We start from the raw sequence: 16,623 nt of genomic DNA on the forward strand, positions 1-16,623 counted from the left end.
AGTGCTCTATAGCCACCTTGACACAAAGTATTGTAGGGGCCGCTAGAAACTCCCATATGGTAAGCCCCCCGCGTGTCTCTGGACATCGATCGCAGTATGGGCTCCAGGATTTGCCATACCGGGTGAACATAGCGTGGCTCCTCACATGCCACTAGGCATCAAGAAGTATTTGCAGGTACCGGCATCCATCCTTCCTGAAGAAGATAGCTCGACCCCCCGTGCACATCTGACATCCTACAGCGACATCGACAGTATTGGGGGCGTCAACCATTATCCAGTTTTCATCACCGTAGGCAGCAAGGCTTAGAAATATCCGTACTCTCTCCCTCTCACCTATAAAGCCACCCCTTCATCTATAAAAGGGGATGCGCTCCCTCCAACGAGGGGAGATCGACTTCCTCAAGCTCAGACTCACTAGATCGACATCAACACCTTACAACCACAGGACCACCAAGTTCCGACCGCAACCCTTCCGGTCGGAGCCAACCGAACCTCTTGTACACCCCCTCCTTTCTCTTTCTCGTTTGTAACCCCACTACAGACTTCGAGCACCTGGGCTTAGGAATAAAGTCATCGACCGACCCCGACTGGACATAGGGCACGTTGCCTGAACCAGTATAAATCATGTGTCATTGAGTGCTAGGCCACCTTCGATCACAACGTACAGCAAAACTATAAATATTTACTAGTTGGTCACTTTTTGCACCGACAGGTTCAATACCTATTCGGCATCTTCTCCAGCAACAAGACCCAAAAGAGAATCTTTTATGTAAATGGGTTTCCAGGAGAGAGGATACCCATATTTGGGTTGTGTCTCTCAGACAACCCAAAATAGGTCTCCCGTATAGATACTCTGTTGAAGGCTGATTTTGGGTCTCTCACTATGTATTTTTGGGGCCAGTTTAGTTCCCCAAAATTTTTGCCAAATACATGAAATCCAAAATGGGGTAGCAGCACACCAAAATGCTGACACCAAAAGTTTTTGCATTTTGCTGTTTACTTGCCAAGAATTTTGCATCGATATCAGCATTGAATAGTAGATTTTGGTTGCATTAAATGTGTTCCATGCAAACTGCTGGTGCAGACTCAATCAAACTGGTTGCATGCAGATTTTTGAAAAGAATTTTCTCATTCATCAATTATTCAAACACATAATGATTAGACTTTTCTCATGCAACATTCACAACAATTATTCATCCCTATTACATCACAGACTGCTCAAGCATTCACATAAGCCGTAACACACTGTACTATAGAAACATGTAATGAACCATACAAAACTGTCAATTACGATCCATCAGAGCATTAGCAAGCGAATCACGGATGGCATTCATGCATGACCACTCCTCATCCTCCACTACCTCGGGTTCAGGTTGATTTTGATAAGCTTATCTCGGCACAAAGTTCTCATTTCGATCACACCTACCGAAATGCTTATCTGCTAAGCCACTAGTCCTCACAAAATTATGAAGAGCCATACATGCACAAATGATTTGGGCTTGCTTCTCAGGTGAATAAGGAGGGATCTTTTGCAAGATCCGCCACTTCATTTTAAGTACCCCGAATGACCTCTCAATAACATTCCTAAGAGAAGAGTGTGTGTAATTGAAGAGCTCTTCTTTACCCTGTGGCTTGGGCCCGTCGTGGAAGTCCTGGAGATGGTACTTGCTTCCCTTGTATGGAGCAAGATAACCCAGCCGGTTAGGATACCTAGAGTCCACTAGATAGTATTTGCCTATAGCAGCAAACAAATTATGAGCAACAGGTACATAACCAACAAGGAACAATTGCACTCATGTGTACCTACATACCATTTGGTGGATGTGGAAAGACTGTGGAGTATGTTGTTGTAGAATCATTGAACACTCTCATGTCATGAACAGATCTAGGCCAGCCAGCATTAACAAATGTAAACCTCATGTTGAAGTCACAACAGGCCATTACATTTTGTGTAGTGATGCTCTTGCGGCACAAGTGCTAAATAAACAAATGGTTTGGCACGACACAAGGGATATGAGTCCCATCTATAGCCCCTATGCAGTTCTTGAAGTAGGGATAAAATCTACTACTTCTTAGTGTAGGATGCATTGTTCTGAACTGTGGATCTACTGGCTTAATATTGTCTGCAGCAAGCCTGACCAGACACCTCAAAACTTTGGTAAACATTGTTGAAACAGTGCCCAATGACCTCTCAAACCTGTCCTCTGCTTGCCTAACAGACTGTGGTGCTCCTACCATCCAAAGAAACATCCCTAAAGCCTCAACAGATGTGGACTTAGTGGTAGACTTGAGCCCATATTTGTCCACTAACAAGTTATGAAGGCTATAGAACATTGTTGGGGTCATTCTAAACATGTTGTAACAAGAATTAATGTTGTCAAGCTTATCATGCACCCACTGGAAACCACTCACTCTTGGAGTCCTATACTGAGCCCTATTCATATACTTGTCAATGTGCACAGCAAACTGGTACATACCATGGAGAAACTCATCATCCTCGTCATCATTCATTAGCTCTTCCATCAACTCATCATCATCATCATCCAATATCATCTGCAGCAACTGTTGTCTTCTTGTATCTTGATCATCATCACCAACCTGTCATGGACAGAGACAAGAGCAAGTCAGTCATTTGATCAACAGTCCATGAATCCCATGCATCACTCCCTGCCATCCCACATGATCAAGTTTCAAAACAGCACATATATCCATTCCACAAGTTAATATAGGAAAACAGCAAATAAACCCATCGTACTGCATAACAAGTTCAAATTTAACTGACACATCACAATAGGACACAACAAGTTCCTACGCCCTGCACCAAATGCCCTACATGCAAATAAGGCTAAGTTTTCTAGTTGTCCACCGGGCCAGGCTACGGGATATTCAGCTCGATGACGTGCATCTTCCCTTCCTTAGTGTCTTGGGCAAGGAAGAAGTCCATTTCAGTTTCTGATTGCACTAGCTTGTGCAACCCAGAAAACAAAGTCTTCGTTGTACTACTGATGCCCAGCTCTTGTAGAGCTATCCTGGTGCACTCTGTTATCTTCCAGGACTTGTCCTTAACTAATCTCTGCAGCACTTCCTCCCTTCTGCTCTCTATCCTTGAAGAACTGTAGCCTCTCTCTGCTTAAGTCATTGCGTGTGGTCATTTGGATGGTCATTGCCCTCACTGCTGGGCTCTTTGACCTCTTGCTAGGGCTGGATGCAGTTGTGCTTATACTGTTGGTCCTCTTGTTTCCAACACTCATAGGGGTCAGTTCATCTTCCTACTCTTGTCCTGCTTCTTCATCAGAATCATCATCATTCAAGTCAATGGTCTCTCTTGCAGCAGGAACAAAGGAGGTTGTCCCATCAACTGTGTTTCCTTTGAACATGCCATGCAGCTGGTCCAAGTATGCAGGCACACCATCCCTTCTAATCTTCAGCAAATCATTATCACCCTGTACAATATAGACCGATGTAGTTGTCAAGCAATTAGGGAATTAACATTTGTTAATAACAGAGCAACCTATATAACAAATTACTTGAGCATTGTCATTCCACCATTGGTCAGAAGCATGAATCTTTCCATCTGCATCTATACCTAAGCCAGTGTGGTTTTGTGCTTTGTCACACAATGTCCATATTTTCCTCAGTGTCCTCAGCTTGCCTTGAAGCTGTTCTCTATCATGCATCAAGCCTGATGCTAAATAGTACCTCCGAGCGACGTTCTTCCACCCAAATTTGTTCATCTGTCCTCCTAGACAGTTCCCAGCATGTATCTCGGCAAGGTAGGAGTCACAGAACTTCTCTATGTTGTCTGGTAACCAATTTGCTTTATGCTTCTGAACCTAAATGGTGAAGAGGGACAGCAATATTGAACAATAAACACTGACAAGCTAGAACAATAGACCTGCAGCTAACACTAACAAGCATACAAGAACAATTGCTAAACTGAGCTTGTAACATATCAACATACATGAACATACTTGAACAATACACATGCAGGTAACATGCAGGTAACACTGACGAGCATACAAGAACAATTGCTAAACTGAGCTTGTAACAGATCAACATACATGAACATACTTGAACAATACACATGCAGGTAACACTAACGAGCATACAAGAACAATTCAAAAACTGAGCTTCTAACACATCAGCATACATGAACAATTCATAAACTGAGATTCTAACAGATGAACATACGTCAACGTACTTGAACAATACACATGCATCTAACTGAGCTTGTAACACATCAACATACATCATCATACTTGAACAATAGACATGCATCAGAGAAGGTGCTTGCCTGGTTAGGGACAACGTAGGAGCCGTCGAAATTGTCGCCGTGGATGGCTGGCCCCGGCCCCCGTGCACGCGGGCGGCCGGCCCGCCGACGGATTGAACCGCTTCCTGGACGCGGCAGAGGAGAGACGAAGCCACCTCCGACGGATGCGGACGAACCGTCGAAGGCAGCACCTTCTGCAGCTCCACCTACTCCGACGTGGCTAGGCGCCCGGAAACTGAGGCTCCGAGACACGCCGCCCCTCAGAACGCGAACGGGAGGCAAGACGTCCTGGCCTCCTTGAATGTGCTCCGCGTACTGCTGGTAAACGCCGGAGAGGCCGCCGTTTAGGTCAAGCGGGCCCATCTGCTCGTTGGGGTTCTGGTGGCTGCTGGACCCGACGGCGGCGTGTGACGTGCTGGAACCCGGAGCGTCGTTGTAGACTAGGCTGGCTCCGACATTACCCAAGAAATCCAGGGTAAAGCCAGCGTCGGAGTCCCCGTATGCGGCGGGCTCGCCATTGAAGTCGTCGCCATGTCCTGCCATCGAATCCGCGCAAAGGAACTTGTCGATCCGGACGACGCCGGGGTAGATCTACAGGTGGAGGTGCTGGATCTGAATGCCGGCGGTGGAATGGAGCGAGTGCGGCGGCGCTGGGATGGCGAGGAAGAGAGCGGCGGCGTTGCGATGAAGACGGCGAGAGAGGTGCGGATAGGGTTGGGCGAGCAAGATGAATGGATAGGGTTCGACGTCGGCTGCGGGACCGTCTAGCTGTCCCTTTTGTTGACATGATACCGGAATTTGCAGTAGCTTAATTTTCTATACTACATGCCAAGATTGGCCTCATGTGCTGCTACTAGAGCACAAAAACATGCTTGTGTACTTGCTATTAATGGCACGCTTGGGTCTCGTGCAAACATGTTTGTAAACTCTGTATTTGTGCTAGTGGCACAGGGACGCACACACTTGCGGTTCATGCGACCATTTTAAAGCAGCTTTTTGTATCGTTGTAAAGAGAAACGGACAGACAGAGAGCAACAGATGACGATGGGGTCGCTAGTCGGCAGTCGCTACGCCAACTGGCCCGGGCGGGCCGGGCAGCGTCGCGAGCGCACAGGCACAGCGGGCCACACCCCAGCGGCCCAGCCCCTAGCCGAAGGATCCAGATCTCGCCTGTGATTCGCCCGGCGGGGACTGGGGAGGGCCACCGGCTGACCTGTCACCCCCGTATCCGCAGGGGATAAGCGCGATCGTCCCGAGGGCCAACCGGGGCGCGCCAGCTGGCGCGGGGCGACCGCCCCACGGGTGATTGGGTGAAGGAGGCGCTTTGGGCCGGGCGGGGCCCGGACGCTGTCACCGTCGCGGTCGCATCCGGTCCGGCGTCCCCTCCGACCTCCGTCTCGTGTCGCACAGGCACTGCACAGCAGCCTACTGTAACGAGTAACGACGAGCGATACCAACCGCGCCTTTTACCTTGCAATACGAAAAGGCTTTTTAAATCAGAGAGGAAAAGGGCGTGCAAGTGTACGTGGAGGGTATATGCGTGCTCTTGCAGCGTGTAGGCACACAACTTGTCACCATCCAAAGGAGCAAAACTTGCTTGTATATTGTACTATCGCACTGCTGTTATTGAAGTTTACTGTGCTGTGCCACTGCCCACTGGGCCACTGGTATAATCTACTCCTATTTTTTTTATTAAATAATCCACTCCTATTTTACATGTGTGTCACTGTTTGTACGGAAACCATATTGTCCCATGGGTTTTCAACCCTTCTTCAGACTTCCTTTGAATTCATTAGTTTCACGGAAATTATATAGAAATTTCATAGCCATTGGTTTATTTTTCTCAATCCATTTTTTTAAAAATTTTCTTGCATTCTAAGGACTTGAAGATTAAACTTTCTATCGCCCTTGTAGTGTTTAAATTATTTAGGAAGCATTTAAATGGAGTTAATTGAGCTAAAAGGTTCTCAGTGTTAGCACCAAAAAGATATTGGTGTATTTGTTAAACAAAGCATTTTTAGCAAATAGGCATAGTTCTCACATGAACACATACGTAACTCTCAATTCATCACGTAACTAAATTAGTGATAGAGCTCTCATATAAAAAACGAGTGATGACATACCTGTTCGTTTAGCTGTGGCTTGTCGTAAACGATCGTAAATTTCCAGCTTGAATAGTATTTTTCTCTCACACAAACCAGCCAGCAGTACTTCTTCACGAACCAGCAACGATACGAACCAGCCAACCGAACAGACTTATTGTGTTTACATGATAATAAATGAGTAAATGGCCACAAGTCTCTTTCTCCGGTCCTATTGACCTAGCCTATAGCCAGCCTACCAAGCTAATGCTACTAGTAGAATGCACGCGCGTGACAAAATATGGCTGTTATATAGAAAAAAATAAATGTTTGGTGCATGGTCTGAAGATTAAATAAAAGTAGTATCCAAATAAATAGATAGATAAAGATTCAGTATAGTACATAAGAGACGGTGTGTTAACATATACATAGAATCATTTGGCATAAAACTGGTTAGTCACGACCTAATATACAAACACTGTTTTTTTTAAGTTTTCACAAAGGGTGCCGTTTTTTCTGAGTTATTGTTATATGTACAGGCTTGAGATTGTACGGAGACGACCAAGGTCTCTGACGTAGCAAATGTAACCCTATCCATTTCGAAAAATGATGTGGAACAACGCACAGACTGTTCGGTTGCCTGGTTCGTATCGTTGCTGGTTCGTGAAGAAGTACTGTGGGCTGATTTGTGTGAGAGAAAAATAATGTTTCAGCTGAAAATTTACGATCATTTACGATAAGCCACAGCCAAACGAACAGGCTGGTAGCTGCTTCATCGACCATAGTGGTGGGGCAGCAGGAAGGGTCTGTACTGCACAGCAGATGAATAGGCATACTTTTGACCTGCTAAAACCTCATAGCATCTTTAATTAGAGAAATTAGAAACTATCCAATCAAATCAAATAACCAAAAGAATGTGGGATTATATCATCGACCCTATAATTGCGTATTTGTTGATTCAATTTCTGTAGACAAAAGTGGCAAATTCAAGGCAATAATGGAGTAGGTCCAAGGGAAATACAGCAATGCCAATTTCAGTTTCAGATTTGCTAAAACCAAACATATATGTGATTTTAGATCCCTATGGCAATATTTGAAATGGTTAGTTAGGAAATATATGGCATGGAAATTTTGAGGCAATGCTTTTTCTTGTTATCTTCATTGCCAAACATGAAAGCATAATCCTAACAGAAGATCATGTAGAGAATGATTGATTTTTTTTTTGTTTACCTCCCATTGCTCGATGCTAACCAGTTTGAGACGTGCAGCCATCCCCCCGGTCTGAGATCTGCAGTCATTTAACCGTGCATGAGTTCCTTATGAGTTGATCATCATGAGGATTCGGGTCTCAGGCCTGGAGAAATGAAGTAGAGCATGCAACATTCCCTGTACAAAGTTTCAGTTAGACCATTGGACCATTCATTATTAAATTTTACGGAGCCTGTGTCAAGGATGACATAGTAATGAACATCTTTTAAATTTAGATGGAAGTTTCTTGTTTTATCTCATAGCTGGCAGAATCTAAGAAATAGCAAATAGGTGGCATTAGCTGTTACCTAATGTGTCTAGAAGCGAAGGAAAGGGTAACTTAGTTCAAGCCAGTTGTAATCATGGTCACCTATTTGAAGTAGTTAATTAGGAAATATGAGGGTTGCAGTACATTAAAATTCGTGACATGTAAATTTTGAGGCAATGCTTTTTCTTCATATCCTTGCCAAAGAAATTCACCCACTGAAGTAGGTGGATCAGGAGGACGGGACCAAAAAGTATAAGGAGAAAACAAAAGATAGAAGTTGGATCTGTACAAAGCTGAAACAGAGGCGCCCATTGCAGCAACACAGACTATGAATCTCTGCTGAACAATAGAAGCTGGTGCTAGCAAAAGCGGATCTGTATGTGCAATCCAAATGCAGAAATGGAAAAGTAGCAAAAAAACAGTAAACATATCACTGCCCCAGGTGCAGAAAGCCAACCTTTTCAATCAAGTTTAAGCCAACCTAGCAGATGAACCTTTATTGACTCCTCTAACTCCCAGTTTATCTTATGGAGTTTGGAGTGTACCTGCATTCGAAACCGAAACTATCGCATGGTTAAAAAAAATACAATGAGATCAAATAGTTAGGCAAATTTGATTGCGTAACCATAGAAAAATGTATGTGCCTTAAAATATGATCACCAGCAATTAGACCACCGAACTGCAAGTGTAGCTGGTACTATTTAGCACCAACGAGGTATAATCTATTTCATTTTACCACAGAAGAAACATGAATTCAGTTTATTGCAAGGGGAAACAGAACATAAATATCCATATTGAAAAGTTATTTTGCAGGTTGCAAAGTTACCAGATTCCAGCGGCAGAGTTTATATTAGGTAAACGAAAAGTGACATTTCAGATAGCAAAGTTATACTCAGTGTAGTAGCTGTAGAGTAGGAATCAAATAAGGAAGCCAATCCATAGATTCAGTTCAGAAATCTAACGGAAAAAATCAAAATACCCTGATATTGCAGTGCCACCAAGTAATAAATTACCTTGCTAGGAAGCCCAACCAGCTTTACTACTCTGCAGATTACCACTCGCCCTATTGCCCCGGCTGCCTTCTCCCTATTTGCTGCAATCAGACACTTGGCACTTGCGTCGACCTAAATGCAACACAATTGTCGTGGTGAGCCTGTTGCTGAGTTGTCGAAGGTACGCACTGGAAATTTAATGGTAGGACCAATTTTTTTTTATTTACCTTTAAAAGTTTAGCGCCGCTCGCGCCATTGGCCCTGTTGCCTTGCCCCTACTCGCTGCTATGAAACACCACCTGCAATGAAACACCACCTGCATAAGGCACATAATGTATAAATTTCTATGTTCACGAGACAACCATGCCTAAGTAACATGAAGAATACCACAGCACATCAACTGTCCAGTAAAGATGAAATGAGCCCTCCAGCTAGCCAGCGACCTGCACAATCAGGAGGAAATAAGCAGCATTAATTAGGAACATGAAGAATACCCCAGGGGCAAATGGCAACAGAAGAATATGAACTACAAACTAAGGATTCAAATCTAGTTGAAGTGCCAAAAAGAAATATAGATGATTAAATCTTTCCAAAGTCAGTCGAGCAGCAGCAGTGCCCTATGCATTTAGCCACAAGATAATGGGTTCAGCATAACAAAACGAACAATGCCTGGCAATTTGTGCCGTCCTCCCAGAGATCAACACAGAGCAGGCAAAATATTGGAGCAGCAGGCATAAGCCAAACCCTACAACAGGAATCCAAGCCAATGCGGGGAGAAATCAGAGAGACAAAAGCAAAATCATAAAAGTACAATATAGCTGAAGCAGTAAAGAAGCAAGGTTGAGACAAACATTTGACATGTTGCCATCTTTGCAGGCCAACTAATCAGTCATTTGCACAGCTGACTTATGTGCACATATGGAACCAAATCTGATAAAAAAGATGTGAGCACGAAGAAAGCACAGGTGCGTCATACAGGACTGCACCATGCTCCATATCTGAAGACGCTGTAGTGCACACATTTATTTAAATCATCTATGGGACATTCTTATATTGGTTAAGCGACTATAGTGGTAAAACCAATGGTCTGTGAAAAGGCAACATATGCAGCCAAGTGAGGAACGAAGTTCCAGCGCTGTATATACAATGAAAGATTTTTATGAACCGCTGATTTGTTTTGTTAGTGTTTTTTGCTAGGCAATGAAAGATACAAAAGTACAGGTATGACAAAATTGTCAGGCAGCAAAATGCTAGGCTAGTGAGATGTGAGATGGTGATTTTCATGTATGTACCACAGATAATTCACTCTTGTTAACTATATAATTCACCTCAGAGCAGGACATCACACTATGTTCAGCAGGATATAATGTAATCGGTTCCCCATTTGTGATGACGCCATCCGCTCTGAACATGTTCCTATAGCTTAATTGAAATCCTTAGAGATGCTAACATTTTAGGGCAAAGAAAGGGACAGACCCAGTGCCGGAGGCTGCTACATGAGTGGGGTCTAGGGAAGTGAAAAGCCGAGGTAAGCCTTGCACCCGTAAAATCTGCGGAGAGGCTGCTTCGAACCACAACCTGGTGTCTCAGTGAGACAGCTCTCACCACTGCACCAAAATAAAGATCTCAGTTTCCTTTTTAAAATTATTAAAAAGTAAAAGCACCAACTTGCAGGTTGAGGAAAACACTAGATAGATAATAATGGCATTAAAAAACACCAGCATGGTAGGCTACCTGTGAAGGGCCTGTACATATATATCTTAGGAAAAGTAAGGTTGTCGAGAATAATGTAAACACGGAGTGCAGTGTAACTTAATATACATATAGCGTCAGAATTCTATTTTCATCTATTGCAGGAAATAAATAATTTCAGTTTGTTATGGATAGGAAACTGTATTAATATGGTATAAGTGTCTGTGATAGTGTATATATAACAAAAAAAAGGAGTGCAGTAACAGCTGGATAATTTATTTATAGAAACATAGAAGGAAGCCAAAAATCGATGCCTCATGCCCTTGGGCAGCCCTGTCTACATCTTTTGTTTGAAACCAAATCTTGAAATTGTTAGATGTTTTTTTCTTCTAGCAATTTGTGGTCAGGTTAGGACAAAAACGTTTTTGGGATTCATCCTTTTACTGTTAGAGCTAGAGATCCTTTGACTATAGGTTGGAGTAACAGGTTTATTGTAAAACAATTGTGATTTAATGCACATACAGTATAGAGCAGCACAAAAAGATTAGAAACCACTCTATTTGCCAAAAGCAGGCTTCAACTTCTGAGAGGTAAAGACTTTAAAGGCCTAATGGGGTTATAGCCGATATAAAAAATAAATGAAAGTACATGAATAATACACTTCAGGTTTTCAGAGGCCATCAGAGGTACTGATTCGTCCTTTTCAGAGGAAGCAACTAAAACTTATTAAATCATTAAAGGAAATGCAATGTACCTACATGATTGGCAATCTCATTCTGTTGAAATGAGCTATGGATGTTGAGTGCCTTATCTTTATCTCTCATCATGGCATGGAACAAATAATTACTCTCTACTCGGTGCTCTCGTGCATGGTTTCTTTCGATTCTACAAAATAGCAGATATAAGTGGATTCAGTTTATATATCACAGGGAAAATAAAAACCGGTTATAGAGTGCACAGAGAAGAGACAACTTGCACAGTTTTAGCAAATTGTTTGGTTGACTTAAGAATGATAGAAGAGCAAATCAAATAGATAAATTGCTGGGGAAAAAAATCAGCAGGACCCTAATAAATCTCTAACAATAACGTCTCTGCATACGATCAGATTATTTTAGTTGTAATATATCTTCAGAATGGCATAAAATATGAAAATACTAAATATGGAACTTTACTACCTTTTAGCTCTTGTAAGCTCCTGCTGGCCTGGTTAGGACAATGAAGAATTCCTATGGGTAGTAAAACATAGAGCCATGAAGAAGAAATTTATATCCAAATTAATTTTCATAGGTACGGCCGTATGAGACAGGAAAAACTGTGCAAGATCAGATTCTTTGCTAATATATCTTTAAATACAACAACAACAACAACAAAGCCTTTAAGTCACAAACAAGTTGGGGTAGGTTAGAGTTGAAACCCAGCAGAAGCAATCAAGGTTCAGGCACGTGAATAGCTGTTTTTCAAGCACTCCTATCTAAGGCTAAGTCTTTAGGTATATTCCATCATTTCAAGTCTTCTTTTATTGCCTCTGCCCAAGTCAACTTTGGTCTTTCTCTGCCTCTCTTCACGTTACTATCCTGGCTTAGGATTCCACTACACACCAGTGCCTCTAGAGGTCTCCGTTGGACATGTCCAAACCATCTCAACCGGTGTTGGACAAGTTTTTCTTCAATTGGTGCTACCCCTAATCTATCACGTATATCATCGTTCCGAACTCGATCCCTTCTTGTATGACCGCAAATCCAACGCAACATACGCATTTCCGCGACACATATCTGTTGAACATGTCGTCTTTTCGTAAGTCAACATTCTGCACCATACAACATAGCAAGTCTAATTGCCGTCCTATAAAACTTGTCTTTTAGCTTCTGTGGTACCCTTTTGTCACAGAGGACACCAGATGCTTGCCGCCACTTTATCCACCCTACTTTGATTCTATGGCTAACATCTTCATCAATATCCCCGTCTCTCTGTAGCATTGATCTTAAATATCGAAAGGTATCCTTTCTAGGCACTACTTGACCTTCCAAACTAATATCTTTCTCCTCCCGAGTAGTAGTGCCAAAGTCACATCTCATATACTCAGTTTTAGTTCTACTGAGTCTAAAACCTTTGGACTCCAAAGTCTCCCGCCATAACTCCAGTTCACTCCTGTCCGGCTTTCATCAACTAGCACTACATCGTCCACGAAAAGCATACACCAAGGGATGTCTCCTTGTATGTCCCTTGTGACCTCATCCATCACTAAGGCAAACAAATAAGGGCTCAAAGCTGACCCTTGATGTAGTCCTATACTAATCGGGAAATTCATCCGTGTCTCTATCACTTGTTCAAACTCTAGTCACAACATTGTTGTACATGTCCTTAATGAGCCCGACGTACTTCATTGGGACTTTATGTATGTCCAAAGCCCACCACATAACATTCCTTGGTATTTTATCATAAGCCTTCTCCAAGTCAATAAAAACCATGTGTAGGTCCTTCTTCTTCTCCCCTATATCGCTCCATAACTTGTCTTATTAAGAAAATGGCTTACATGGTTGACCTTCCAGGGCATGAAACCAAATTGGTTCATAGAGACCCGCGTTATTGCTCTCAACCGATGCTCGATAACTCTCTCCTATAGCTTCATAGTATGGCTCATCAGCTTAATTCCTCGGTAATTAGTACAACTTTGAATATCCCCTTTATTCTTGTAGATCGATACCAATATACTTCTCCTCCACTAATCAGGCATCTTGTTCGATCGAAAAATATGGTTGAACAGCTTGGTTAGCCATACTATAGCTATGTCCCCGAGGCATCTCCACACCTCGATTGGGATACCATCCGGTCTCATCGCCTTTCCTCCTTTCATCCTTTTCAAAGCCTCTCCGACCTCAGATTTTTGGATTCTCCGCACAAAGCGCCTATTGGTGTCATCAAAAGAGTCATCCAACTGAAAGGTTGTGTCCATATTATCACCATTGAACAATTTGTCAAATACTCTTGCCATCGATGTCGGATCTCATCCTCCTTCACCAAGAGATGCTCCCTTTCATCCTTAATGCACTTAACTTGGTTGAAGTCCCTTGTCTTTCTCTCATGAACCCTAGCCATCCTATAAATGTCTTTCTCTCCTTCCTTCATACTCAATTATATCTTTAAATGTGTAAAAGAAAATTGTACTACCTTTTTAAGTTTGGTATACATGCTGTTGGCGACCTACTCATGGTTTTCATTCATTGCATCTGATTGCTAAGGCTCACTCTTAGGACATGAAAATTTCTTATGGATGGTAAAACATAGACATGCAGGGAAAATCAGATGTCCAATTTATTTGTCCACTACGACATGCAACATACAAACATGTCACTATAGAACAATAATTAAAATTACTCAGGAAGTGTGGCAACTTAATTCTTGTGCGTAATACAGGTAAAGGAACCACAACAGGCTAAACATATACTGGAATAGGATTTAGCAATTACCAAGATACTTAATTTGATGCACAAAACATATTAGTGTGTATTGGTACATATAAGTGTTTACTAGCACAAACCTCGGTGCAAGCAATGAAGAAAGTCAGAGGACAATGTTCGAGGACAATGACTTACCAAATTGGGAGAGAAGAACCTGGTCGGGGCATGATGGGAAGCCGAAGCGGGTGAATAGGATGAGAAAAAAGTGAAGACCTACAGGCCAGGCAGCTAGGGTTTCCTGTAGCACAGGAGCACACGTAGAGGGGAGGAAGGAGGTAGCACCGGGAGGGGGGGCACAACCACGCCGACGGCCACCGGCGGGGCCTGGTCGCGTAGCGCCGTGCCGTAGACCTGGAGCGCCATCGTGCCCCGCCAGTGCCTCGCGTGGAGCCAACGGGACCCGGCCAGCACGTCGCAACGATGGGAGATGGGGAGAGGGAGAGGGAGAGTGAGAGGAGAGGGAGAGGGTGCTAGAGAGAGAGAGAGAGAGAGAGAGAGAGGGAGAGGACGGGAAGGCGAGGGTGAGAAGTTTCAATATTTGACCATCAGATCGCACGACCCTCAACACCCATCCAGATTTGACGCTCAATTCGTAAGCCTTTCCAAATACAAACATGAGCATGCCAATTCTTTGAATACAAGGAATTCTTGCTTTTTCTTCTCCTTTCTTAATTCCAATAAATCCTAGGCACTGTTTGGGCACATGAAAAGACTTTTCTACCCCCTCCCTAGAAAAGAAGAGTTCCACTTGGTTTCTGTTCGGTCCGACTCGTATAGGGGAGTCACGGCCACACGACTCGCAACAGGAGCAGGGACACGCTCGAGCGCCGCCGCTCATGGCTTGTCCCGGCACCGATAACCTGCCACCGTCGGCCAGCACCACCGCTACAGCACTAGCTCCACGCATCTCTAGCAGCCCACCATAGCCCTCACTCGTAGAGCATTCTGCCCGCACGTAGGCTGTCAGGGCGCTAGGATTTCGGTCGCGACTACAGGCTGCCGCGGCATGCTGGTGGCCTCCGCCCTCCAACGGCTGCCACCACCAGGCGTGGTGCCGGTGTCCTCCGTCGGCTTATGGCTCCTCCAGGGTAATGACACCAATCCTAAATCCCTCTATTTTCTATTATGCAGATCTTGCTGTTTTAGGGGCACAAGGTTGATACTATGTCTCTCTTATTTTTTTTGTTGGTACACGGTAGAATCGATCTGGATCTGGATGGGGCATTTAGGTTGTGTGTTCAGTTTTCACAGTTCACTACTAAGTTGAACAATGGTTGCTCTATTGATGTGCCATGAAAATTGTTTGAATGGGATGTGGATTATCGATGTTATACTGAAAGTGCATTTGCCCCCTATGTGGGTTTTGGTGTATTAATGACATACAAATTAGGGACTAATGAGATCTTAATGAGATATATTACAACTTTAGTCCCTTGAAAGTTTCAAAGAGTTGATTTAAGATGAAATGGTATCCCTCAATTCTTCAAGTGCAAAAGACGGATGAACCCAAAGCGCTCTTCAAAGCATTTTTATTCTATTTTGGGTTTAGGTATGCCGTACTATAAAGAGGGATGCAAGTTTAGGTGGTCTGAGGAAGATAGAATACTCAAGCATAAAAATAAAATCTAAAGAGAGACACAAAATCACCTCATAAACACAAAATCACCTTCGTCCGTCGGAAGTCTCGACGGGAGTCGGGAGTTCCGGGTGCCCAAAGTACTGACACCCGCTGGAAGTCCCGATGCCCTGGGACTTAGCCCCCTGGCTCGGCTATGCGTCGGGAGTCCCGACAATTGTCGGAAGTCTCGACTACCGGAAGTTCTGGCATTTTACTGGGAGTTCCAGCTCTGTGCGTGTTGACCATGTTTGACTATGCCTTGAATAGTGTTTTATAGAAGGGTCAGGAAGTTTCCGATGATTTGTGTTGGAACTTCCGACGTAGATCTGAATGGTTGGATTCTACTATGAGTATAAATAGCTCTCTCCTCACTTCTAACCGAGGACCACTCATTCATTGCTCACCAACCTTTGTCCAAATCAGCTCCCAAGCATTCAAAGCACCCCTCTCCTCTCCCCTTTGCTCCAATCTTCAATTCCCCTAGGGTTTTTAGTGAAAGGAGAGTGGATTGAGTGAGAGAATCACTTTGACAAGCTTGAGCACTTAATTTCTTCGTCAAGCCAGGTTGGATTTGTGTCTATTACTCTTGGGTTCTTAGGAACCCTAGCCAGGCTAGGCATCGCCCAAGAGCTTCCATCTTGTAGAAGAGCCTTGGGAAGTTTGTATTACCCTTGATTTCTTAGTGGAAAGCTCAAGTAACCTTTGTAGTTACTTTGAAAGAGGCAAGGAAGTGGAAGAGACTCTAACCTTTGTGGTCACCTCAACAACGAGAACGTAGGAGCTTCTTTGTAGGGTTGTCGAATCTCAGGATAAATTCTTATGTCCCGCGTGCTTGTTGTTGTTGAGATTTGTGCTATCATATTTGTTCTTATTGGTTTGTCTTCCTTCCCAACTCTTCTCTTAGGGTTTGGACTCGATCTACGAAGTGGTGATCTTCTAGCATCAAATAAGCAACCCCAACACTTCACCTTACTACTAGGGAGTGGGGTTGTA

The 16,623-nt window shown here is 43.6% G+C and overlaps 1 pseudogene; it reads right to left on the reverse strand.

The window, feature by feature from the left end:
- Positions 1–1,283: 1,283 nt before the first annotated feature.
- Positions 1,284–8,346, reverse strand: LOC136465835 (uncharacterized; annotated as a pseudogene).
- Positions 8,347–16,623: the final 8,277 nt, after the last annotated feature.

This window comes from Miscanthus floridulus, chromosome 7 (genome assembly GCF_019320115.1).
Source record: "Miscanthus floridulus cultivar M001 chromosome 7, ASM1932011v1, whole genome shotgun sequence".
NCBI classification, from domain to species: domain Eukaryota; kingdom Viridiplantae; phylum Streptophyta; class Magnoliopsida; order Poales; family Poaceae; genus Miscanthus; species Miscanthus floridulus.